Raw genomic sequence first — 25,914 nt, forward strand, 5'->3', positions numbered from 1 at the left:
GAACCCTTTCAAAGCAACAGCTTTTGAGATGCAATTAATGGCATCTCTCCTGAAACAACGTTAATGCTACAGTTAGGTGGCCAGCAGCTTTGGTTTAATGTATCAGAAGAAGTTTCCTGTTGTAGGAGGTTTTTGGTTGATTTGGGGTTGGGGTTCTTGTTGAAGATGATGAGTAACAAGACACATGTCTGGTTTTTAAACAACACAATTATGAGTTGTCTTTGTGTAATGCCGTAGCTGCAACTTTGGATAAGTTACATATTATAAATAAAGGTTGATACTGGGATATTCTGTATTTTTGTCATTGTCAACAAATCCCCTAAAAGGACAAAAACGTTTAATTAATTGATCCATTATAAAGTATTGTGTGCGTATCAAAGCCTGATATATCTTCTTCCTCTGTGCGCTTCATTGTCATCCAAAAGCTATTTTAAACACATAAATGAGCCACACCGTTGCACTAGGTGATATGTTCCTTCATTACTATCAACACACACAATGTAAATTTATTGCGTCTCTGTATCACTTAAACCTCTAATTCCTTAACGTGCTTGAACCAGATTTTTCTTGCTGACTCTCACTAATATCTTAAGATCGCTTTGGTGCATGAAAGTTGCAGTAATAGTTGCAGTGAATCGCTCCTTCACTTGGTGATCATCTGAAGAAAAACACCCACTATAACATACAAAATCCAAGCAGTTTGTAGAAGAGCAATAATTAATGGGCTTTCCCTTTAAAGCCTGTGGTGTCACATAACTTACATCAGCTTCATTAGGCTTCCATAAGTATGTTTACCTTCACACTAATGATCTTAACCTGATTAAGGAAACTGTGTATTGCTGACTACTGAAATTATCCTTTCATCCTATTGTCATATTTGTGCTTATGGATAATGAATGTAAGATAACACTTTTTTTTACTGAGTCTTTTACATACTTTGTGTGTCAAAGGTCAAGTGGTGGTGACATCATGTAAATTCTCACTTTTTGAGATGCCTAGAAAATGAATGACTTTCACTCCCCTCTGCAGCAATAGCTGTGGTATTATATCAATAACCAGACCTGATCAATTTCACATCAGCTCCTTTGAGTCATGGAATCATTCACTGGACTCAGCAACCAAACGGGATTATGGGTAAAACATGCAGGGGAGCTGCAGTGTAGATTAAGTGTGATCATGTTGTTAGAAAATAAAAAAGGCTCACAGCTGGATGGCTTCATTTTCCTCTTTGGAAAAGCTCAATTCAGACGGATGGAAAGACACAGAACTCAACCTTGTTGTGTGTCTGTGTGTATGTGTGTGTGTGTGCATCTGTGTGTGTGAGTGATGTGTGTTTTGACAGACATGAAACAGAAAAACAGTGTCATAGTTTCTCCCTGCTTTACTCCTGGCAGAGTGGAGCAAGAGGACGACACGGAAAAATCTGATCTCAAAACAGCCATCCCAGTGTGTGTGCGCGTGTGTGTGTGTGTGTGTGTGTGTGTGTGTGTGTGTGTGTGTGTGTGTGGCACATGTGACTGTCCACTTGTCTGTCACTGTGTGTTTTGATGTTTTCCACCCATTACGTTGTCGGTATTTGTGTGGATGTTTGTGTGTCGTTTGGCCTTTTCCATCAGTGTGTGTGTGTGTGTGTGTGTGTGTGTGTGTGTGTGTGTGTGTGTGTGTGTGTGTGTTTCCGTTCTCCGCCACATTTTAAACTATGTGGCAAAGAGACGACAAATCAGATGAATTGGAGGAACTTTCCTGCCCGTGAGATTTCTCTCTCTCGTGCTCTTTCATCTCACCCCTCCCTCTGTCTCTTTCTCTCCTCCCCCTCTGCCTCCTCTCTCTTTCTCTAGTTCTCCTCCTTTTCCTCCTCTCTTTATCTCCTGCCCCCTCTCACATTTCTCCTGCTCTCTCTCGCTCTTGTTTCTCTTTCTCCACCATGTCTTTCTTTCCTTCCTCCTTTTGCTTCTCTCTCTTCCTCCCCTTCTGCCTCCTCTTTATCCCTCCCTGCTCCCCTAGTTTTCCTCTGTCCCCTCTCTCTCTCTCACATTGTTACACTCTCTTCCTTCTTTCTCTCTTTCCCTTCCTTTTTCCCATCTCTCTTGCTCTCTTTCACCTCCTCTGCCTCCTCTTTCTTTTCCTTCCCATCTGCTCCCTCTGTCCTACGCTGTTTGTCTCACCCTTGTCTTTCTCTTTCAGGTTTTCCCCCTTTGCCTGCTCTCTCTGCCTCCTGTCTCTGTACCCTCCCCTCCTTCACTATTGCTCTGTCTTTTTCTCCCCTCTATCTCTCTGGCTCTCTTTTTTTTTCATGTCCTCCCTCTCTTTCTTCTCCCCCTTTCTCCCCATTTGTCTTGCCCTCTTCCTCTGCCTCTGCTTTCTTTAACTGTATTTTTCCTCTTTCTCTCTCAGTATTTGTTCCTTCTCTCTCTTCTTCCACTCTCTCTCTCATTTCTTCCTGCTGAAGTAGCTATTTTGTGCATTTGCATGTGTGTGTCTGTGTGAAACAGTAAAAGAGGGAGGGTGGGGTTTCTGCTTCACACCTCCGGTGACCACTTCCTCTACCACATCCTGTTTATTTCCTGTTGCGATAGTGACCAGACTCCCCCAGAAATGCACACACACACACACACACACACACACACACTGACACGGAAACCCCTGATTAAATCCACAAACTCGCACACACACCATAAAACCAGTTAAATACACACAAATACTAATTCGAATACACACTTACACAGCGCAGACAAACACATTCAAGCCAAATACAAACATAAACACTCAAACACATCTTTAACCTCTTAATGTACAGCTTTCCTGTCAGTTAGAAGATTGTCAAAGTATCTGAGGGCATCCAATATTTTAAATATGTATCTGCTTGTTCTAAGTCTTCATTAAAACCTTATGATGTTTACAGAGGGTCAAACATTTTAACTTGGTGCACATGTTCCTTTTAGGGCTGCACCTTTTTGTGAAAATAAGATTTTCCATGTGTCTTGTTCGTGCTTTTATTCACCTTCCCGAAAATTCAGCGTGAGTGTTTTTTGGGTTGTTTTTTTTAACTTTGGAATATCTTCTAAAAGTTAATATTCAGTGGTGTTTGAATGAAAGTTGGCTCCACAGCATTAGTTTGTATTGACCAACGGGTGAAGGGGGTTCAAGAGGTTTAAGTCATGAAATCGCGCTCACAATTATTGTTTTGTGTGTTTTCCTCCAGGATGGCCACGTAAGGACACTTTCTGTCGGAACTCCCGCTGAAACCAAACCAACAGGTAACCTGTCAGTGAATTCAGCATGCTTTATCTTACTTGAATGACTCCTCAGAGGTTTTACAGGACAGCGGACAGTTCAGCCTGAGTTGGGTAATGTGGATTTTGTGGGTGTGATGAGGTGTGTGAGGTTCATAAACACAGAGCGCTTCATTCAGGCCAAGAATGTTCCCAAAAAGCTTATTTTCCATCCACTAATCTGAATACATCTAAGGTTCACATGTACAGGGTGATTCAGGGCTGTATCCCTAACCTTTGGATGGTTTCCACACAGCTTTGGAGTATTTTCCACTCAGGGCATTTAAAATTAATGTTGCGTTTCAAAATCACATAAATCCACTTCAGAGAAATGTTCCTCGATGAAAACATGATAAGTATTTCCAAAACAGAGACAATTCTATGAACGTAAACGTCTTTACACATGGAGATCTGAGTAAGAGTACAAGTGTTGTTTTGGCATATTGGTTTTTATAAATAAACAACTATTAGAATAAAGTGATGATTTAATGTGAGGGTGTTTACAACAGAACTATCATCCTTTTAATACATATTCTTCCAGTAAGGGCACAGAAAGTAATTGGAGACAAGTTAAGTAAAATTCAGGGTTTCCCACAGATTTGTTTATTTGTGGCAGCCCACCACGATTAAAACATCTGCCACCACACGTTGATTTTTATATTTTTGGAGATGAACTGTTCAGTAGTGGCACTGGTGGAAAATTGTTTGGTTATTCATTGCACCACACTATCAGAGAGCATCTGGGCACAGATGGAGCAGGAGAACATCAGGCACAGGGAAAGGAAAACTTAAGCGTTTATTGCGCTGAGTCTAAAAGTTTGCTCCTCTGATCCATATATCTGATCTAATCAGCTCTGACTGGACCAATTATCCAACCTGTAACTCAAACTTCTCAAACTGCTGCTTACTAAAAAAGGAAACTAATGATGTAATTCTCCTGTACTGCATTTGTTGATTGGCAAAATGTACAAATTAAAGTTAATTAAAGCTAAATAAAGTTAAGACTTATTTTTATTTCCAGGGTAGAAGTAAAATATTAGCTCAAGTTTCACTTACTTTTTTTTCTTTTTTTACAGAGCTTTTATCCACAACCCATAGTGTTTTGAGTTTTTGAGTTTTGACCTTTATCCAGTGGGGAAAACCATGAGACCCCTGTGGGGAAAACCTAGTAAGTAGACCTTTCATGCAGAGTTTAGTTAAGGTAATGTGACTGCATAGCTCCTTGCAGGCCAGTGTCCTAAAACTGAAGGGGTCTGTGTTAAAAAAAGGGCCATAAGTCCGACTCATTCGATATGGATTTGATCTAAGATTCACTTCACTGTATCACTTCATGTCCATTTTGCTTAAGTAACAATACAATGGAAAACACGTGACTGTTCTCATACTTTTGGATTGTGCAGTTTGGATAAGTGAGTGTGTACAAACAACCAAATCTACTGTGAGCCTAAAGATTGTTTTGCAAATACATCCCCTAAGTTGTGTAACTGTGGCGCAGACCAGCATGATGCTGATGTGGTCAAACTGGATCTAAGCCATTTGTTGCTCAGCTTAGTGTCTGCTGTAACGTTTTACTGATTTAAAAAAGGTTGTTTTTAAACTGGTTAGACTGCTGTCTATGGTGTTAATGTGTCGGTGAACTGGCCAACTGATTAGCTGGATAGCTGGTTTCTGTTCTGATTTAACTGGTTTCTTATCTGTTTATTTTGTTACATTCTGTCTTAGACCTGGTTTTACTGGTTTTGTGGGTATTTATTGTGGCGTATTAACGACTGGTGTCTGTGAACTGATTTGACTGGTTGCTTATCTGTTTATTTTGTTATATATGTACTGTTGCATGCTGTATAGAGGTTTCACTGGTTTTTACTGTGGAGTACTACTGGTTTCTGAGCTGATTTGACTGGTTTCTTGACTGTTTAACATGGTTACACATTATATTCTAAAACTACTTAACTAATAGCTATCCGAGTTTTATACTTTTGTAAAGATGGTTAAACTGGGTTTGCTAGTATTCCGGCTATTTTTCTTTATTGTTGAGTTTCACTGGCTGGTTTCTGAACCAGCTTGACTGGCTGACAAACATCAGTGGTCCAGTAAAAATAAGAAAATCAAAAGAATTTCCTAAGTCTAAATAGTTACAACAGCAGGAGAGGACCGAATTTCAATGTGACCACAACCAGAAATGGAACGAAAAGTCAGCTGTAGAACACACACACCCACCCACGCACACACACACACCCACACACACACATTCCAGCGAGCTAAATTACCATCAGTTGAAGTAGCTGGGATGATTTTGGTTTGACACAGACACTGTGGTTGGTGGACCCGAGAGAAGTATGTTAAAAAGCTGTAAAAGAATATGTTACCTGCCCTAACAAGCTCTCACACACACACACGCACACACACACACACACACACTGTAATATAAACATCACTTAGGGACTACAAAGGCAGCACAAGTGAGCATGGGCCAAACTACGAAAATATATCATGGAAAAAACAAATCAGCACAACACAAAATGTCGCAATGAGAAGATGTGTTCGGAGCTCTCCGGGGCAAGTCAGACTGAGGCTGTGATGATGGCTTGGTGCTTCGTGATCACACACACACACACACACACACACACACACACACACACACATTCACAGAACTCGCTGGCTTTCAGCAGGCTGCTGTGTGCCAAGGTTATGAAATAATTTCCGTGCTCGCGCCTTTCAACACAATTCTTCTTTGCTTCTTTGCCTCCATTCAAGCCGAGACACGACTCGGGGAAAGATAAAAATAGAACCTTGCTGACCTCTTCTTTCTCTCCCCACTCTCGGTCTCTCTTTCATGGCCTCTTTACCCCACCCACCCCCACTCCCCCCATCTCCAATCTGATATTGATGCAGCTGTCTTGCTCCAGTTGGGTAACGCTCGTTCTCTAACACAGGCAGAGGGGTGGTCGGGGTCGATGACTTTCTACTCTCCCCTGTGGGAAATGTGGCTTTCATCAACACAATACATTCTCACTATAAACCAAACATACAGAAACATTAGATCAAATGAAACAAAAGGCAGAGTAGTTCAATGATTCACCAGCAGAATGCGGTGCGAGAGTTTTGTTTGGTGCCGTTTTGTTGTAAATTTGTGGTCACATTTGAGTGCAGAATAAACGCAAATGTCAAACTGTTTGAACTGGCTCAAATTACGGGTCACCACACTATTTGGATAAAGCTAAACAGCAGAATAATTCAGGGGTAAATGCACCCACGCTCGGTTTATTGACAGCGAGCAAGGATCCAGTTGCCCTTGACGACCTCCAGAGGCAGTAAGACAGGCATTTGTCTGCCCTTGATATCATCAGGAGCATAAATCCACTTTGTTTTTGCAGCCCCATGCATGGCAACAACATAAATGGAAATACATGTTCACATGCGGCCAGGACAAGGAAAAGCACGCAAAATGGACAGGTGGCAAACAGCTGGGGTAGTAACTGTAAACTGCGAGTGTTGAAAATATTAACTCATAAAAAATGGATTGTTCTGGATGGAGAACTAGTGAGCGTCTGCTGTCAATTAAGGTCTGAGCAAACTTGACAGCAATGACAACATCGGTATGAATCCACTCTCCTTTTAGCTGCTAAAGACGACTTTTGGGGAAGGAGGAAACACATGTAATTCTTTTAAAGAATGTAAATATGAGCAGATCAATTTAAAAGACATAACATCATAATTTCAACATGCACACGGAAAAAAATCGTCAACGCTGGGTTAAAAGAGAGCATAATTAGATCGTGTCCCGAAATTCTGTATTGTAATAAATGTAATCTTGCTGAATTCTGCCATGACACATACAGACAGGTGATAAATTAATGGAAAAAAACATTTATAAATGAGAAACACCACAAATGTAGGCATTTCTATGCAGGGCACAGGGAGTCACTGAGTAATTTGATGATTATATGAGCATTTTGTGAATCATACTGTATGCCCTGGTCTTTACAGTTACCAAATTCAAACCCAGTTGAACCGAGATTTTCAAGTAAAAGAGCTTCTCACAATCATCAAACATGGAACAGCTTATTAATACTATTTGTGTTGGTTTTTTCTTTTATTTGATGACCGCATGAAGGACGCATGTACTTCAAAATGTAAGAGGAGTTTATGATGCTCTGCTCTGGTCAGGTACATTTACTCAAGTTCTGCATTTAAATGTCCAGTGTAGGATTTAGGGGCATCTGTTGGCAGCAATGGTATATAATATTAATAAATATTTTTTCATAAGTTTATGATCACCTAAAAAACCTGTATGAGGTATGATCACCTTGTTGTGTTTTCATTACCTTAGAAGGAGCTGTTTATATATGGAGCGAGTCTCTTATCACAGACTGTTGTTCTACAGTAGCCTAGAATGGACAATTCAAGCTCTGGCTCTAGATATGGCCATTCAAGTTTTCGAGTCAGCTATTCTGCCTTTCCTACACACTTGATGCATGTGCAGACGTTTCAGTTCTGCAACTCCACTGCTAGATGCCACTGAATCCTACACACTGGACTTTTAGGTGTAAGTTTGAGGTAGTCAGATTTAGATTACACTTTCAAAACATTCACTCAGTTAATTAAATATTGTATATTGTTACAAATGCCACTATTAACTCTGACATCTAAATCTAGTAATATATAGTCTGTTAAATAACACTCTAAGGTGCCATCTTGAATAATAAATACTTTAAGCAGTTTTTTTGCTGATAATACTTACTTTTAATCTGCATAAACCTTTGCAATGGAGAGTTGTCATATTTTGATATTACTATTTTTGCATAAATTTACTCATAGTGATGAACTGCCAGACAATTATCAGCTGAATCTGTAGTTCTATTCGGTTTTATGAAGCTTTTTACTGAGTTTCCAATACACTCTCATCCAAGGTCGCCAAATACAGACAAATTGTCTCATAGAAAAGCAGGCCACATGGCTGAAACACATAGTAATGCATGGTTAATATTGCAGAACTGTCAGAATTAGTTTTAGGCAACAAAACAGCTTGGTTAGGCTATAAAAAAAGGTCATGTTTTGGTCTACAAAAAGTAGTAACGTGAGTGATGTCTGTGTGTAATGACAAAAACTTTGGTCCTGCTTTTGTTTGACTGATTCATGTCCACTCCTGACCCACCTCCGGACTCTCACTCTTTATACTGCATCAGTTGCTCTCTGTGTCAAGTATTGCCCCTTTACTGTTCACTCTCATCACTCCCATTGAACCGTTTTTTATCGAAAAAGCTGTAAAAAAAAATTGACAATAAACAAACGGAGAGCTGGTGAACATGATAGAGCATTTCACAGCTAAAAAGATTGAGCTGGTGGAGATCAAAAATAGAGCTAAAAAACGGGCCTTTTCAACTTACATCGCATCCATTAGTTTCTTTGCTATTTCTTGCTTTCAATCAGATCACGATTTTGTTTTATCACTTGATTTCTTTATATTTGCTACTTTCTCCCTATTTCACTTGTTTCTAAACTGTTTTTCTTTCACTATAGCTACATGTTGCAGAACTGGTTGGAATAGTCTGCCGAAGTGTAAGATGCTTTGGTCAGACTTTCTCTCACCCGTTCAGCTCAGTAAAATGACCTTCATCATTTTACTGAGTTTGCAGCAGCTAGCAATGAATTATGTGTGAGGGTCAGAGCTGTACAGACGCCTTGTTGTGCCCCATTAACCCCGATCAGGAGTGAACAGCAACACACTAGAATATGTAAAGGGAAGTTGTTTAAGACGTCAAGTAACGCCGCCGCGCTTCATGATAATCAATCTTTTTTCTTTTTTTTTCTTTTTTTAGCAGAGCAGACATTATCGTAACCCAGTAGTTAGCCAATCAGACATGGTGACCAACTTCCTTATTCTGTGGTAAAGATGAGGGAGTTTCTTATAGAGAATCCCACAGTTTGTGTCACATTTTAGTGTCTGTGCTTTGGATATTGCTGTTGAGGATCTTTTGGAGTTCAGCAGGAGCCGTCAAGCATTTCAGGTCAGGACTTTCTGAACAAAAGTCTGTTTAAGATGATGAAGTTTGAACCTTAAAAGCAAACCCAACTTTCTGTTCTCTGTTTACTGAGAAATTAAATGAAACAATTAGCCATGATTTCACACACACACACACACACACACACACACACACACACACACAAACACAAACACACACACAAAACAAAGCAGCATGGTCATATAATTAAAAATACAACGTTATGTTCTGTATTATCCTGTGATCAACTGGGAATCTGTAAAGGGTTTTGACTTACCTTCTACTACTGCACACAGTTTCCAAGATAGAGAAAATGAATGGATAAATGAACTCTCGGCTGACCTACGAGTCATGATACAGGGTCATGATTCCCACAAAGAGAGCCTGAACTCTGACGCTCTGCCTGGTTTCCGCATCAACATGTAATAATAGTTTTACCACTAATATCACTTTAGCTTGGGGTTTGCACAACAGCAGAAAATTAAGTTTTTCAGCATGCATTTCACTTTTTCCATTAGGTAATGGATAAATCCGTAAATGCAGAAGCTATTTATTTTCGCACAGCAGGCTAAATATGAGTGTGTGTTCTTGTATTTCAATCTTTGTAAGGACTAATTTAAGTTTGAAAACCTTGAGAGGGATTTTCTGGTCCTCAGCTCTTCAAAGGATTGTTTGAAGGTTATGACTTGGTTTTAGGGTTAAGGTTAGAATTAGTTTAGGTCAGGGTTAGGGTAAAGGTTGAGGTCAGGTATGTAGTTGTGGTGGTTAAGGTTAGGTATGTCAACAAGGGTCCTCACAAGTATAGAAGAACAAATGTGAAGACTCCACAGCGGTGAGCGACTCTTTGCTTTTGTCCTTTGTTGCCTAGCTCACATAGTTTTATTTTGAAAACTGATATTCATTAAAAGTAAAGGACTTTAAAAATTACATACCGTTAGTTCTATTTCTTAAAGAAGTTTTCTTTTTGTCTTTCCCTCTTTGTTTCATCTCTGTCTCTTTCCCTCTCTCTTCTACTCAGTTTAATTCAAACATCCATCATTGGCACGACTGTCACTGCTGCGTTGCCAAAGCAATAAAATACATAACAATCTGGAAGTCGTGTGTGTGTGTGTGTGTGTGTGTGTGTGTGTGTGTGTGTGTGTTGATGTATTTCCCATCAGTTCTGGTCATCCTTACCCAACCCTTTCCCAGAATCCACCACTGACTCACTTGAAACAAATTACGAGTCAGCTGTTTGACTTAAAAACTTAAGAGGACAAGAGAAAAAAAGGTTTTTTATCATTTAAAAATGAACATAGTGTACTGTACTGTATTGTACTGTACAGTCACTGCTGGTCACACCTGTCAAGGTATTTTCAACTTGCAGAACTGGTAAGACAAGTTCCTTTACTGTTTTCTGCAAGGGCATTTGCTCAGAATTACGAAGGCAAAGAAAAGCAGATGAGGCTTCCTCATTGAAAGGAATATCGTCAACAGTTTATTAGAGCTGCCTCATGTAAGAGGTTAAAAAAAGTGGGCCCTTCAAGTTAGAGTTAGGACAAAGCTAAACTGATGTGATGACGTACAAATATGCTTGATGACACCTGTCACAGGTTGCAGCTGGCAGTGTACCCTGAACACTATGATTAGTGTTTGCCTCCTTCAGTATGTTTACAAAGGAGCCACATCTGTTGCATGTGTCGAAAATCCCAAATGATTCCCATTCAGTTACCACATGGACTGCTCCACATTTGATGATGCTGTTGATCACATGTTTTGGATTTATTTTCAGGAAGTGATGACTAGTATTTTGCGATAACATGTTGAGATGTAATTTAATGTGTGAGCCAGAATCACAAGAGATTTATTTTAATAGTTTGTGGTTATCGTGACATCTTTCTGTTGTGGGTGAGTGTGTGTCATATAGGTCCAATCCAAATTCTCCCCCTTGGCCCTACGCTGGGCTAGGGTTTGAAATCTTAATCTAAGAAAAGGGATGAAACTACGCCATCAGTAGCCAACAAGGGGTCATATGTAAGTTATTAGTCAGTTAGCCAACACTCATGAATTAAAGGTTAAAACAGGGAGCTAAAAGTAACTGTTGAAATAGCATTAGCTACGAACACCTAACACTGACGAATATGCCTGTTTACATTTTCCTCTACTACTCCGTCTGGAGGGCCACCTGGAGGGCTGGATGAACACTACCTCTTGATCCCACAAAGGAAATGAGACACCCTAGCCTACACAGCAGCACTCAAAACAGAGTGGTGGGGCCCAGGGGGAAAATTAGAATTTGGCCATAGTTTTCCATTATGTTTTAGATGAAACTCAGAGAAACCTGGTTTTCATCTCCCTGTATACATGATTCTAATATTATCCAAGGTTCAGGGTCCAAGGACAATGTTGGCACCTGTCATCCGCTAATTACAGGGTTGGCTGTTCCATCCCATGCTTGTCCTGTCAACAGGCCAATGTGTGCTTGGGCAAGACCGTGAAGCCTAAATTGCTCTCAATAGTCAGACCAGCACCTTTAGTGTGGCTTGCTGCTATGGGTGGTTGTTCTGATTGTCTTTGTCAGGGGCAACTTTGTCTTTGAGTGCTGAGCATCAAGAAGTCTGTGACTTATGTTCTTAGTGAATTTAACAGTAGGGTGAGCTCTGTTTGGTTTCTGGCTGCCTTAACTATAGTGACCACCTGTTTTATTTGGCATCTAATCTTAGGTCACTTTCGCTGCCATTTCATCATGGAGATCATCATTACATTGTTTATTATTGAGAGATCTGAAACCACAGTTATGTTTGTCCCTGAGATGTTTTCTCATATGAACTCTAGACAATGTCCTGACCCCATTCTTTGCAAATTTCCTTTGAGACTGGCCATGTCAGACACATTCTCACCAACTGGAAATATGTTGGTTTATGCGAGGGGTGTTTCTGGACCGAATGTGCAGGAGGCAGGACATGACACAGATTACGCCGTGATTGTGCAGCCTGTTTGTAATTTGGTCATAAACAAAGTCTCTTGTCCTTCCTTGAATATATCTGACAAATTTGGCTTTGATCCTTACTGACAAAAGTTTCAGAATTTTTTTTTCCAGATAGACATTTTTGTTGCTGTTTTATGCGAGCCTCATGATAGAAATATTACGAACATGCCCACTCGCTCACTGGGAATTCTCCAGACAATAAGCTGCTCCGTTCACACAATCGGACACAAACTTTGGACTGAAGCTGGCAGGGTAGGCTGTTTAATGTCAGATACAACTGATTTGGACATTTTCATTCTCACATTTAGCTCCTGTGAGTAATGTCTCGATAATTTTAGGTTTGCAGTGTATCTGTGAAAGGACCTCTCGACCACCTTTTGGGTAAGGTTTGGATCAGTAGGGTATCTTTGCGTTGGCCATAACGTTGCCTAGTGATCCAGATAACCAAAGCAACATTACAACAGAAACTATGACATTTTGCTTCATATTCCAGGATGAACAAAACAAAAGACTTGTTAGGTTTTTGGCAAAGGTCAACCTTACAAGCCATTCTAAGTTAGTTTTTGCTTCTTCATTGATTATTTCTCACATGAGAGTTAGAATAATGTTATTTTAGCGAGTCAACTTTTGCTCTGCAAAAAGTTAAGTCCATGCCGTTCCCTGGTCTCTTTTTGGAATCATTTTGAAAGCTGAGAGTTTTTAAACATAACATCAATGCAGCACCTTTGGTGCTATTTTGTGTTACAATGTAAACCAAAGATTACATTGATTAACGTAATATACATCCTTGTGTGCATAGTATGTGTGTAAGTGTGATTGTGTTTCTCAGTGGACGCACACACACACTTTGACATTGTCGCAGAGTATGACAACTACAGGGCTTGAGAGCAGCCTCCTCCTCACCATGGAGACAATCAGCTGTTCACACTTCAGCTTCCCTGAGAGCATGAAAGGTTAGGCATCATGCTGTTAACTCACACCTTCAAAACACATACACACATGAATACACGCACACACACACACACACACACTCTTAGCAACAACACCTAAAAAAATGTATATGCAAACATACACCCACTGATACTCTACACACACAGGTGTAACACACACCTTCCCCTGCACACTGCATAAACACAAACAACCTAATGACACATCACACAATCTGAATTTACATTTCAAATATACTTTCATTAGTGTTTGTAATGAAGTATTTATAATCTGATAGCTGTAATACTGAATGGTGAATGCTGGTTTTGCGCAGATCGTTACACTCCCATGAGACTTAAATGCAGCATTCCTGTGGTGTTACATTTTCATCCTGATTGCAGGGGCTCACTGCAAACTCTTTGGGGACTCAAATACCCAGAATGCCTTGGATGTGACAGTGACAAAGGGAAGTACATTATCTGTGAGATTACATCAGATAGATTAATTTTAGGAGTGAATAAAAGCGCGAGGGAGGAAGAGTGTCATCCCTTCATGTGCTGTCAAGAGGTCATCGTCAGACTCCGCCTACACTCACTGGAACGTGTGTGTGTGTGTGTGTGTGTGTGTGTGTGTGTGTGTGTGTGTGTGTGTGTGTGTGTGTGTGTGTGTTTCACAGCATGTGTTTCCCATCTGGTTCCACCCAATCCCTCTACACTGAGTTCATGATGACCTGTTTCCCTCATCTGTCTTTCTCTTTCTTTCTTTCTTTCTTTCTTTCTTTCTTTCTTTCTTTCTTTCTTTCTTTCTGTCTTTCTCTCGTTATGCTTATTCCCAGTGTCTCTCCCTCTTTATCTCTGTCTCTCCTGACTCCCTGCTCTCATTTCCTCCCTCCATCCTTCCAATCCCTCCTTTTCTTTCATCAGTGTAACACAGCACCTTGACCTCATGCTCGTCTCAGTGTGAGTTTGACACCGTGATGTCATCACCCCAACTTTCCCCAGCTTAGATACCACACACATGTCGTCATCCCCATCTCTCTCGGGTGTTGCCTGCCACTCTGCACCCTGCTTGGCTAAAGATAACTATCAACATGTCATTTAATCTAATTATAAGTCTTAAAATCCAATTTGTCATCTAATAATGGGTGAATCCATGAATGGGGGTGATATCATTTCATTTGTTTCCGTGCCATGACATTCTTTGAATCATGAGTCAAGTTTCTTTTTCTTCATGTAGCAATCTGCCTGTATCTACCTACTCTTTTTAAAGACATTCACACTTGTTGCCAGAGAATTCCAGAAACAAGTGAGCAGAATTGGAAACAAGTGGAATTACCTCAGTCTGTTGGCAGAGGATTTTCACTCGCCTGAAGGTCGAAAAAACGACTCAAGACTCAACTGAACTAAACTGCTACACCAAATCATTACGTTTTGTGTTCCCAACTTCCTGATGAGAACATACATCATCCACAGCAGATTGCTGCAGTCCTCTAGCATGTACCGTGTTGATTGCTGCGATGCTTCATGCTTACACTTTAGCATGTACTTGATTAGTGACAGTAAGTGTTTAGTATTATTTCCTTAGAGTTTGAACTTTAAGCAGCCCTAGCTCCAGATGTCTGCATTGCATAAAAGAAAATTTGACTCTTCCACAACTTGGATCTTAATTACATAGTTTTTACTGTCATGAATGTTATATATACATTTTTTTTTTATTATCCTTTTGCTCTCTCAGGATGCATATATGCGTGTGACCACACTTAAGCAGTATGTGATTATGTTCAACACTTAAGGTTGGTTTGATTTGTAGGTCAGATTCATTAAAGTTTGTTTAGTCGTAATCCTCACAGTAGTCAATTTTCTAGTCATCGCTTGTATGACTTGAGTCTGACTTTACTCTGAGTTTCAGGTCTACAGCTCTTGAGCTTGGCAATTAAAAACCTCATTGGGGAAGGTAATAATTTGGTTCTCATAAACATTAGGATAGACGGCCGGAACTACAATAACAAGACCTAAGTTGTAAGAAAACAAGCTGTTAAAGGCTAAATCTTTGTCTGAATACAGCTGATGGGTTCTAGTTTCTCATTTCTACCAATGTGTTATGCCTGTCCACACAGACTGTTTATCTGCTGCTCAAACATGATTGGTCGATGCTACTCAGACTACAAATGGACTACAAAAGGACCGAAATCTTGTAACATTGCCTACAGATTCTGTATTCATCTGCAAATATATGTTTGTAGGAGATTATTGTCAAGTCTGACTTGACTCGGAGGATCAAATGTACAGTTCTCGATCTTAGCATGCGATAACCTCTTTGACGGACGTTATAACTTTGGTCTCATAACCAGATGGTCAGAACTAAAAACACAAGCCCTTAGTAGTTGTGCAACAAATTTTCCTTTCAGATACTATTTTCCTTTAGTTTCCTAGCATACGACAGCAGCCTTCACCACACAAGATGAAAAATTAACAAACTATAGCCCATCATCCAGTCAACACAACATTAACATTTGCAGTTGGTGTCTGTGCATGGGCAGACAGTGAAATTTAAGTCATGGGTGCCCTGGAGATGTACAGAAAAGGAGATGCTAATGTTATAAAACTTTCTGTCCACGAGCAAATATTGATGTGACATTGGCCTTAATGGCATTTGGTGTTAATTTAGAGACATTTGTTGGCACTCCTTTGGGTCCAGCCAGTGGATGACATCCACATCTTTGCGGTGGAGGAGGAGAGAGGCGTGTTTTGACCCTTTGGGCTTTCCATATCTTTACAACTTCCGAGGTCGGAAGTTAGAGCTTACGAGGAGCACTTGAAGGCAGCATCAGTCTTCTCATGTACTCCCTCAGTGTCTGCTGTCTCCCTGAGCGCTATCATTCTTCCCATTCAGCTTCCTGCCCTATAAATATTTGAGCAGCCCCATTAGGGAGTGAGGTAATCTTAACACACACGCTCACGCACACACTCACGGAGGCTGCCATTAAGGCGTAGTAGTGCCTAATAGTCTTGTCGGAGCGTTAGGCCCCGGAGCTAACGGGCTAATTAAGAGCGAAACAGGTTTAACGAGTTTAGACTGTTCATTAAGGCAGAAACCTGATTAATTAACAGTCAAGGGGAAGAGTTCGTTAACGAGTCGCATGATTAATTAAAACTACAGATGACAGAAAGTGTAACTTTAAATGGGGAAAAAGGTGAGGAGTGATTACTACCACCGGAAGGAGGGGATGAAAGAGGAGAAAAAAGGGATGGAAAAGATGAGAATCGAGGAACTGAGGGAAATGGGAGGACAAAGAGACAACTATGGACGGACAAAGAAAAGGAGACAAAAAGACAGGTGTACAGTTATTTTTAAACATGATATTTTCCACCTCCATTCAACAAAAAAGTCCACCTTCATTTTACAAAATATCTCAAGTTAAGTCAATTAATTCACAAAAAAAATACTTAAAAGATATCTAAAGCATGAGACACTAGAATGCAAAAATTACAAAAATTACAAATGCTTACTGAAATGAGTGTAGTAAGTGCTTTTTATGACAGTAGAAAAGGGAAAGTGGAAAAGTGACCAAAATGGACAAAAAAAGAAAACACAATGAGATAAAGGGAAACTAATATAAGAAGTAAGAGATAGAGTAAAGGAGGAAAAGAGAGAGATTTAACGAGATGAGGGGAGAAATAAGAGACGAGAAAGAATAAAAAGGAGAAAGCGAAGAAGAAAACATTGAAGACAATGGACAGATTGACAAAATGGGTGAGAGACATAAAGAAAGAGTCAGAGAAAAAGAGAGTGAGACAAACAGAGAGAGGTGGCGGAGGTCAAAAAGACATCAAGGCATTAAAACAAAGAGATCATGGAGAGAAAAACAAAGGCGTAATACAACAACTGCTCTCTCTCCCGCTCTCTGTCACTAACACACACACTTTGTTGAATATTGGCTCTTTGTATTCGATGGTGAAGAGGCTGAGTCCTGTGATTTGCTCCCCTCGCTGGGCATCAGAGGTCAGGGGAATTCAACCTCAGTACAAACTAGAAAAGAAAAAGGAAAGCATAAATTCTCCACAGGATAAAAAAAAAAATCAATAACCTCCAAGGCTGTTCTTCCTACTTGTATTTAATTCAGCTTTGGAAGTTTACTCATCTAGTTGCAAATCATGTTCTTATTACCTCTGCCAAGAAGGCTATGTTTTCAGTTCAGTTTGTTTGTTTGTTAGCAGGATTACAGAAAAACTACAGGCCCGACTTTCATGGGACTTGCTTGACGAGTGTAGCAATGGGCAAATTGTGTATGGCTTTTAATATTTATTGCTTCCAACATTGGGAGATAGGGCATTTGGCCTTGATGGAGGTCTGTGCTATCCAAGTGCCGCTCTGGTTAATTTTTTGCATTACCTTATTACCGTATTGTAATCTGACATTTCTCTCAAGAACTTCTTTCGTTTGGTATAGTTATTATTCATGTGTTTTTCCACATTTTGAAAAGTTATTGTTTTGTAAGGTCAAACTGAAGAGGGCTGTGTGAGGACAAGTCAAACTCCCCTTTTTAGTACTTTTTAGTGAGGGAGTCCACTTGTTTGTGTTGGTGAGGAGAAAAAAGGGACAATAAGAGGAGAAATGAGGGTGCTGACAGAGGGGATGTGAGAGGACATGAGGTGAAGATGTCCAGAGGAGACTAGAAAAGAAAGGAAGGGAAGGTGAGGTGAGGGAGGAGGGAGAGACAAAGGCAGAGGATGAGAGGAGGAGTGCCGGCTGTGGAGGAGGAGCAGGTGCTGCTGACAGCGCCTTCATCTGTTCCTATGGTTTCCTCACCCAGTGTGTGTGTGTGTGTGTGTGTGTGTGTGTGTGATCACAGACAGAGAGAGAGACAAAACAGTAGTAAAGCTGCAGGAGTAAATGGGAGCAGTGTTACGTGGAGCAAGTGTTTGTGTGGGTGTGTGTGAGTTCACCTGTGTGTGGACATCTGTTTGTCTTTGTGCGTGTTTGTGTGACATAAAGAGAGAGCATTAGCATTTATTGATGTGTATTTTTTTAATATTATGCTTAATGCATGTATTGTCAATTAGTGTTTCTGACATGACACTAAGACGGATGAGAATTTTGTTAACCCTTTGAAACCTGGAGCAATATTACATTTCTTGTGCTGCTTTTAGATTCCTTTTACAAGTATTTAAACCTTTGGACCCCGAGCAAATTGGTGCAATTTCATTCAAAAACATGGGAAAAAAGGCAATGAGCAATTTAGCAAGAAATGTTCCACAAATTGCAAGAAATAAGTAGCTATAGATTATTATTCTTAAAGATCTAGGGAAAAATGTCAAGGAAAAAGAAGACATCACATGTTTAAAAGTATGTCACAAAAATATTAGAATTCTTCATGCACTATTTCCAAGTTATTTCTTTGTATTTTAACATTTATTTTTGCTAGAGTATTTTTTAAATGTAATATTTACTAATTTCTTGCCAGTTTTCGAGAACTTCTTTTGTTGCTAATTGAATTTATCCCATGTTTTTGAAAAAATTCAAGCCAATTAGCTTAGGTTTTAAAAGATTAACTTACTGTACATCATGTCACCTTGTAATTTTGTGTTGAAGTGCTCATGTATAGTTTTTTTTTCTATTATTTATTAATTTTATATACCTCTTGGTATTTATTTCTTTTACTTTATCTCATTATCCGCACTGTTGCTGTCCTTGTGCTGCTGCAGCAATCGAATTCCTCCTGCTGGGGATCAATAAATCTTATCTTATTTACAACAAGTTGCTTGTTAGCACCTTTCAAAACGATCAATGTGCCCACTCCAGAGGTAGAACATCAGCTGGTTTCTGATATAAAACCTCTGTTAACTTGTGCCAAAAGCAAGACAACAGAAAGAAAGGTCATGGTCGTGGTTAAAAGAGGATTTGTGAATTATAATTAACTTTATTTATAAGGACATTTGCTGCAATGAGTGCTTCACATGAAACATGACAGAAGGGATGAAGAAATAGGCCAACAAGGTAATTCAGTATAAAATGATATTTATTAAATACAATTTAAGAAACAAAAAGATGACACAGTACATAGAAGGCATCATAGTAGCAAAACCATAAATCTTTAAATAAAAAATTCATGAAACTGTAAATCATAAAATCAAGAAAGATATGACATCTTAACAAATTGCAGCATTGTAAAGTTTAGAAAGACGGAGTTTCAGGCCTCTATCACGAAAGTCATAGCTAGTTAAATAGTAGAGTGACTACAGTATCTGAGTACCTAATTACTTGAAACAGATATCTGCATATGTATGTATAATCTAAAGGCAACAGTGCAAGATTTTGGTATCAGAAGTGTTCTAGTTTCTAGTGGCAATAAAAAATTAAAAATTTAAAGCTACTACTTTCTACATAAATTACACATGCAGTGCAGCGTAAATATTTCACACTTTACCCAGACTTCACATGGGCTATCTGACAAAACATAACGTGAAAAGGGCATTATTGGTAATTGAATGTGACCATGAGCCACGTCTGATGCACAACTGCAATACACCGCAATTCTAGAACTGGTAGTAAAGATTATTTGTTAAGTTTATTTATTATTCTGACTACATTTGCACATTTTCCTGTTGTAGAATAGCATTTTTTCTTTTTTTTATGTGTGTATTTTTTGTCAGTATATTGAAGGGCGTATGTTATAATAAGTGCCTTGTGGAGTAAATTAGCCTAAATACAGCCTTGGAACTCTACGGTTATTATTTGGCCAAAATGTTGTTTTACATTACCTTTTTCAAAATGTATTTGTATTTAAATTCAGATTTCTGTGCATAGAGATCAGCCGAAATGGCCAGAACACGGACGAGAAAGTCCTGGCCCAGATATCCTCGCTGCACCAGGTCTTCCAAAATACTGGCCATTGCCCACAGAGGCTTTATTGCCGTCAGACTGATAGCCGATGAGTTCTGAGATTGCTTAGTATAACAAGTCTGACTGCTGGACTTAATGGAGACCAGCGTCTGTCTTTGTCCTGCTGTCTGTCTGCAGACCTAAGCAGCAGCAGGAAGAATGAATCTTTAATCAGCTTGAGCTCTTGTGAAGTGAAACACGTATTGACGCGATCTGAATGAATTGTTTTGTTTTCTGTTTCCTGGAAGCTGAAATGCACCTGACCTCTGCACATGATCTCTCCCTCTCTCTGTCTCTCTCTCTTTGTCTTTGTTTCATCCACTATGAGCCTCGTTGTTCTTCCTAGCTTTGCGCCATCTCTCTCTCTCTCCTTCTATTCCTTTCTCCCCGTAACATTCTCGATCTCATTCAATGTACCCTCTGTCGCACCATCTCATTTAGTTATTGAAAAAAACAATCAATGTGATCTGAAAAAAAAAAAACGCTGAGACAACGAGACGCACATCCCTGTATTGACAGTAAACATCCATGTGGTTTCCACAGGGCGAGGTGTCAGGAGGAACACCCCCCCACCCCCCGGTGCAGGATATTTAGCTGCACTCGGGTGTCATGTACCGGTGGCATGTAGGGTCTTGTCAAAAACACACACTCCCACATACAGAACTGTACAAATATACACACTCAGGCATGCATGATACACACTCGCTAAGGCCTTGATTGGAGACTTAAGTGTAAATAGCTTGCTTATGGACAGAAACAGATTTTGTCTGCATTTTCTGTCTTTTTCTTTTTTTTTCATTGAGTGTCATTCCTTATATGCTTTTGCAACATTAATGCATTTTACATGTCACGTCAATGAAGCAGCTGAAAAAAAGCACATTGCAAGAAAGAGAAAGGAAGAGAGATTCAAATCAGTTGCAAAAACTGCAGCAGGAAATGGAACAGGAACCATTTTCATATGCAGGTGTACAGTACAAGATACAGTAACTCACACACCGTACACACTGGTAACAGTCTGTTGCTACTTCTGCATATTTTTGGGATGAAACTGTAGCGACATTTAGGAAGATTTTCAGGCAAAAATCAACTGGAATTAGCTGTTTCTTATTCGTCTAGTTCGCTTACTGAGCCATCTGTGCTCCTGAGAGTTCAGGCTTTTTAATTCTATAAGATGTTAGTCATCATGCTGAACACACACACACACACACAGACCACACACCTCCTACCTACCTGCTGCTCTGCGGATGTGAGGGGACAGAGATTAGCTCTGTGCGGGGGTGGACAGTTAGCACTGGTGTGTGTGTGTGTGTGTGTGAGAGAGAGAGAGAGAGAGTAACGAGTGTTGGGGACAGTAGTCATTCAACCACCCGCCCCCATAGTGTCAAGAATAAACTGCACACACACACACACACACACACAAACACACACACACTCAAAGCACATATCATTTGCTGCTTATAAATAAAGAGGCAGGACAGGAGAAGACAGTACTAACAGGCTCATCCAAACGTTGGAATGCATCCTGGCAGACTCAGAGGGAAGCTTTTTGTACACTAGCGGCCAATTGTGCAGCTAAGCGACCATCATTTGGTCCTTCTGGAGTTTTAATCTTCTGTAAACATCAAGTTGACTGGCAAAATAGGGAATCTGGCAGGTGAATCATGAGCTGTTAGAGTGACAGCGATGGCTGCTGTCTTCTTGGAAAACCTCTCAGCATTTCAGAAATCAGCCTTCAGTTCCTCTTCTCTTTGGTCTTTTCACGTCCTCTCAGTACTGAACATGTACATACAAAAAAAAAGATTAGGAAGTTGAGTACACCAGTTTTGAATTTTTTATATTTTTAAAAAATATCTAAGAAACTGTTAGGTAAACCGCAACCCTGGAAGAAAACAAAATCCCATTCAGCCCTCAAGATTTTCTCACCTTTTGAAGTGACAAGAAAGTACGAAGAGCAAGGAGAATTTTTCATCTTGATTCTGGTGCTGTGTAATGGCTTCAAGATTTATTCTATGTCACAATGCCAGAGTGACACATCACTTAAAATGCTGGAAGCTCACATCAAAAAGGCTGGCGGTGATTCAGTCGATGCTTAACAGCACTGCAAACACACAAAGACTCATTCACACTTTCTTTTCAGTTATGTAAAATAATAATAAAAAAAGGTTGTGAATCGAGTTGGTGCATGAACATAATGCATCCAACATGAGACCCAGTTCACTGGTAACACCCCAAAATAGCTATAGTTTTTTTAAATATTTTTTTCTGCCATTTCTATGTTTATTTGAAAAGGATAATAGAGAGAGTTCAAGACAAAGATAGTGCGCTAGATGGTTAAAGTCTTGATCCCCAGAGGCCGTACACCCAATTTTTTATGACAAAAATGACAAACTTTGTATTCAAAAGCCTGTATGATGGAAATTGTAGGGTATCTGTACTTTTAGTGGCAACAAACATCAGTGAACTGTCAATTATCCAATTAACTCAATTATCCAATTAACAATCAGCACTGTTACATAGTGAGAAAACACTCAAGAAGTCTCATGTATTAACATGTCGGCCTTTGTGAACTGTGAAACAAGCTTATTCATATCCATTTTACCATGTCTTTGTTGTCATTCATCTAGTGCCAGTACAGCAGCGAATTTGTGACTTGCCCCAAACACACTAATGCGCACAAGGGCGTAGGATTTTTTCAACATTAGTGGGGCTGATATGAAATTGGGGGTTCTCCTGCGGGAAATTTTAAATCTCAAACATTTAATTCCCTGCAATCTGGTCAATTTTCAATCACTACTTTTGTTTTTTTCTGTATCAATTTATGGTGGAAATGTCTTTGTACTTTTTATTTTTTTCAAAATAATCATGTTTTTATGAGAAGGGCGATGCATATTGAGGCAGATGGGGTCCAATTCAAATTCCCAGTTTCACAGTGGGTTGGACTTTTGTAATGGCAGCAACAGAAGAACTGGACTCCAGACCCCCTCCCTGGAGTTTGTGCAGGCTGCTACAGCCACAGACTCTGAGCTGCCACCAACTCTGGTCTGGACGAAGTAAGGCCAAATACACCCCCAAATGGCACGTGTCAAAACAGCCACCCCTTGAAATAAGGGATGTACCTACCATCCTGCAAACCGGCCTTTAATCAGCACCACGGACAGCAGCCAATGATTTACCAGCGCTAATCTAACAGCCTGCCAGACTCCACCAGAGCCTAATGTTTTTTTCAAGAGGCAAGAAAAGGGCCTTCATACATGGGCCCCTGGCAGCTTCTGGGCCCCGTCAATATTTACACCTTTGTGCCCTTTACACTACGAACAGGAGTCTCCTTCAGGAAATCTTTTTTTTTTTCTTTTTAATCCAGTTGGCTTTTGGTAGAGCATGGTAAAGCACAACCACTGATTTGGCCAAGATGAAGGATTTTTAAAAACAAGGTTAGTCTACAGTATTTTTTGTATCCTGGTGAGTAGAAGAATAGCTCCTCACTATCGCAATTGTCACAGTCTTTTCAAGTTGAGTAGAAAAGTTAACTTCAATCTTTACCCATGTGCTAAATGGTAGTTTTCAAAAGATAATCCGAAGATACTTTTGACGCTGTAGAGGAATATAAAATGAGGAATTAAACTGCATCGCATATAGAATGCCTTGTAAAGAACTAAGTATTGGCTGTAACTCTTTTTTGTTTCTAGGATTGCAATAGTCTTTACAGGATTACATGTTTCTGAGTTCAACTACAAGCTTGCTGTTTTTTTTCTGTATAATTTTGCCTTTTGTGGAGATCTTATTCTTTAGGTGTTGGTTCCATAGTTGGTGCATACTTTATTACCCTCCATAATGGGCAGCTTCCAGTGCCCAGCAGCAAAACTCTGGTTATACTGGGCTATTCTCTGTCAGCCTTCTCTCCATAAATACGGGTAACAAAAGCCCTAATTGTATCCTGTTTGGTTTGCGAAGTCTGTAAGTGAAAGTTTTGGTAATTATCCGCCCTACATAGTGTGAGTTCTATTATTGGTGTTGTTGCGAGGCCCCGATTGCAGATTTCTGACGCAACTTGGTGAAAAATGGCCTCCAGGACGATTTGTTTCCTGAGAGGAAAACTAACTCAGCATTATAGCGCTGCTAAACCTGCCTGCAGGCTTTTTTAACGATGTCGAGGAGAGGAGAGGAGAAAAGAAGAGAAAAATAAGGTTGGGTGGGAAAAAACTTGAATAAAAAGGAGGAAAGAAAAATAAGACAGATAAAGAATAAGGCAGCTATAGGAAGCAAAGGGAAGGGACAGAGTAGATGAGGTGAGGAAACAAGGAGAGGAAAGAAGAGGAAGAAAAAGGGGGGGGGGGGTGCAGATGTGAGAAAACAGCTTACATAAGTGAGAGCATCACGCTTGTTTGCACACACACACACACACACACACACACACACACACACACACAAAGATACACCAGGAATAGTCTTGTGCCCTGAATTGGACTCAAACTTTTTAAAGAGCTGCTGTGGGCTGGAAGCTCCCACTCTGAGTGTTGATGCATCATTCATTCAAAGACTCCAGAATCTCTAAAGGTTTGTTGCATAAAACACAACGACTTGCACACCAGCTGCCACTGGGCACAAAGCTAATTCAGGATGAAGAACTTGCTCCCACAATGGCCGCTAGTGTGCAGAGGTTTTGGCAGTTTGCGTCACAAATGTCTCTGCGGCCACAGCTGGAGGCATCAGGGCTAAATATACATCAGACAGGAAAAGAGGAGAGATTGTTGTGGAATTGCTGCAGGTCAGTTCAGGAAATGTAAAAATGAAACATCTGATAAAGTAGACGTCTATTACTTAATGTTAGTTACTTTGACACACTGCCCTAGTCTTTGCCAGAGTTCTGCACAGTAGTCTTTATCCAGCTCTCCACGAAAAATAAAATCAACTCTTTAAAAAGCAGTTGCTTACTGTATTATGAAGATAACACTAAAGGTTCAGAAAATGTAAAGATAATGATAAGAGTGGACAAATAAGAATCAGCTTTGGTCATGTATAATACTGCTGCACTGCTGTACTGTAAAAACTTACAGCTGTTATATTAATTGTGGTTTCACTTTGTTGAAAGGGCACTCTGAGAGTTCAGTATTGCATTTCCATGTTTAAAACACAATAACGGTCATACCAAGGCCAAAATAGAGCTCCACAAACCCTGGATCCTGCATTTCTCGTAATACAACTCAATAGCAACTCTTCATTATAGGAATGTTGATAAATAACTGTTAAACTGTCAACCGAAAATAAGAATTTTAACTGATCAATATTGTCAGCAGAAGAGTTTTAACCATAGGCTGATATTAATATACTGGCACTAGGTGATGGGACAGAGGAATGTGGAGAACGGTCAGTTCAATATCTACCCCGTTAGCACTAACTAACCAAGCAGCAGCATTTAACATCTGACACTGATCCATTAACAGTCCCAAACTCACACCAACACCAAGACAACGCAACTCTGATGTTAAACCTGTTAAGCAACATTAGCTGTGTGATGCTGCCAGTTAGCTTTGTCACTGTGTGTGCCAGGTCTGGTGGACTCTATGTCTATTCCTGATGCTAACTTAGGGGTTGATTGTGAGGTTTAGGCAACACAGGTTATAGTTAGAAAAAGATTACTGATGTTCCAAAAAAAATCAGACGTCAGTGGGCACAGACGTCGCACTCAGTGTTGTTTTTGGTTGGTCTCGTGCACCGGTCTCCAGGTAAAAGTACGGTGTTTGTTGGACTCTTTGAAGTATGTTTGTTGCTTTGAGTATCTAATAACGATGCAGATTGGACTGCATTAGGGTTGCTTGAAAGCCAGTGTTTTTCATACAGATGTTAAATGGTAGACACTGTCCGA

The 25,914-nt window shown here is 39.9% G+C and overlaps 1 protein-coding gene across 2 annotated transcripts in view; it reads left to right on the forward strand.

Moving 5' to 3' along the window:
- hivep2a (HIVEP zinc finger 2a) overlaps positions 1–25,914 on the forward strand; it is a 116,144-nt gene that overhangs the window by 48,775 nt on the left and 41,455 nt on the right. For both annotated transcript variants that reach the window (XM_042503671.1, XM_042503672.1), the window contains one exon: positions 3,203–3,257. The gene's annotated coding sequence lies outside the window, so the exon portion shown is untranslated. The remainder of the gene's footprint in view (positions 1–3,202; positions 3,258–25,914) is intronic.

Source organism: Plectropomus leopardus, chromosome 16 (assembly GCF_008729295.1).
Source record: "Plectropomus leopardus isolate mb chromosome 16, YSFRI_Pleo_2.0, whole genome shotgun sequence".
Classification (NCBI taxonomy): domain Eukaryota; kingdom Metazoa; phylum Chordata; class Actinopteri; order Perciformes; family Serranidae; genus Plectropomus; species Plectropomus leopardus.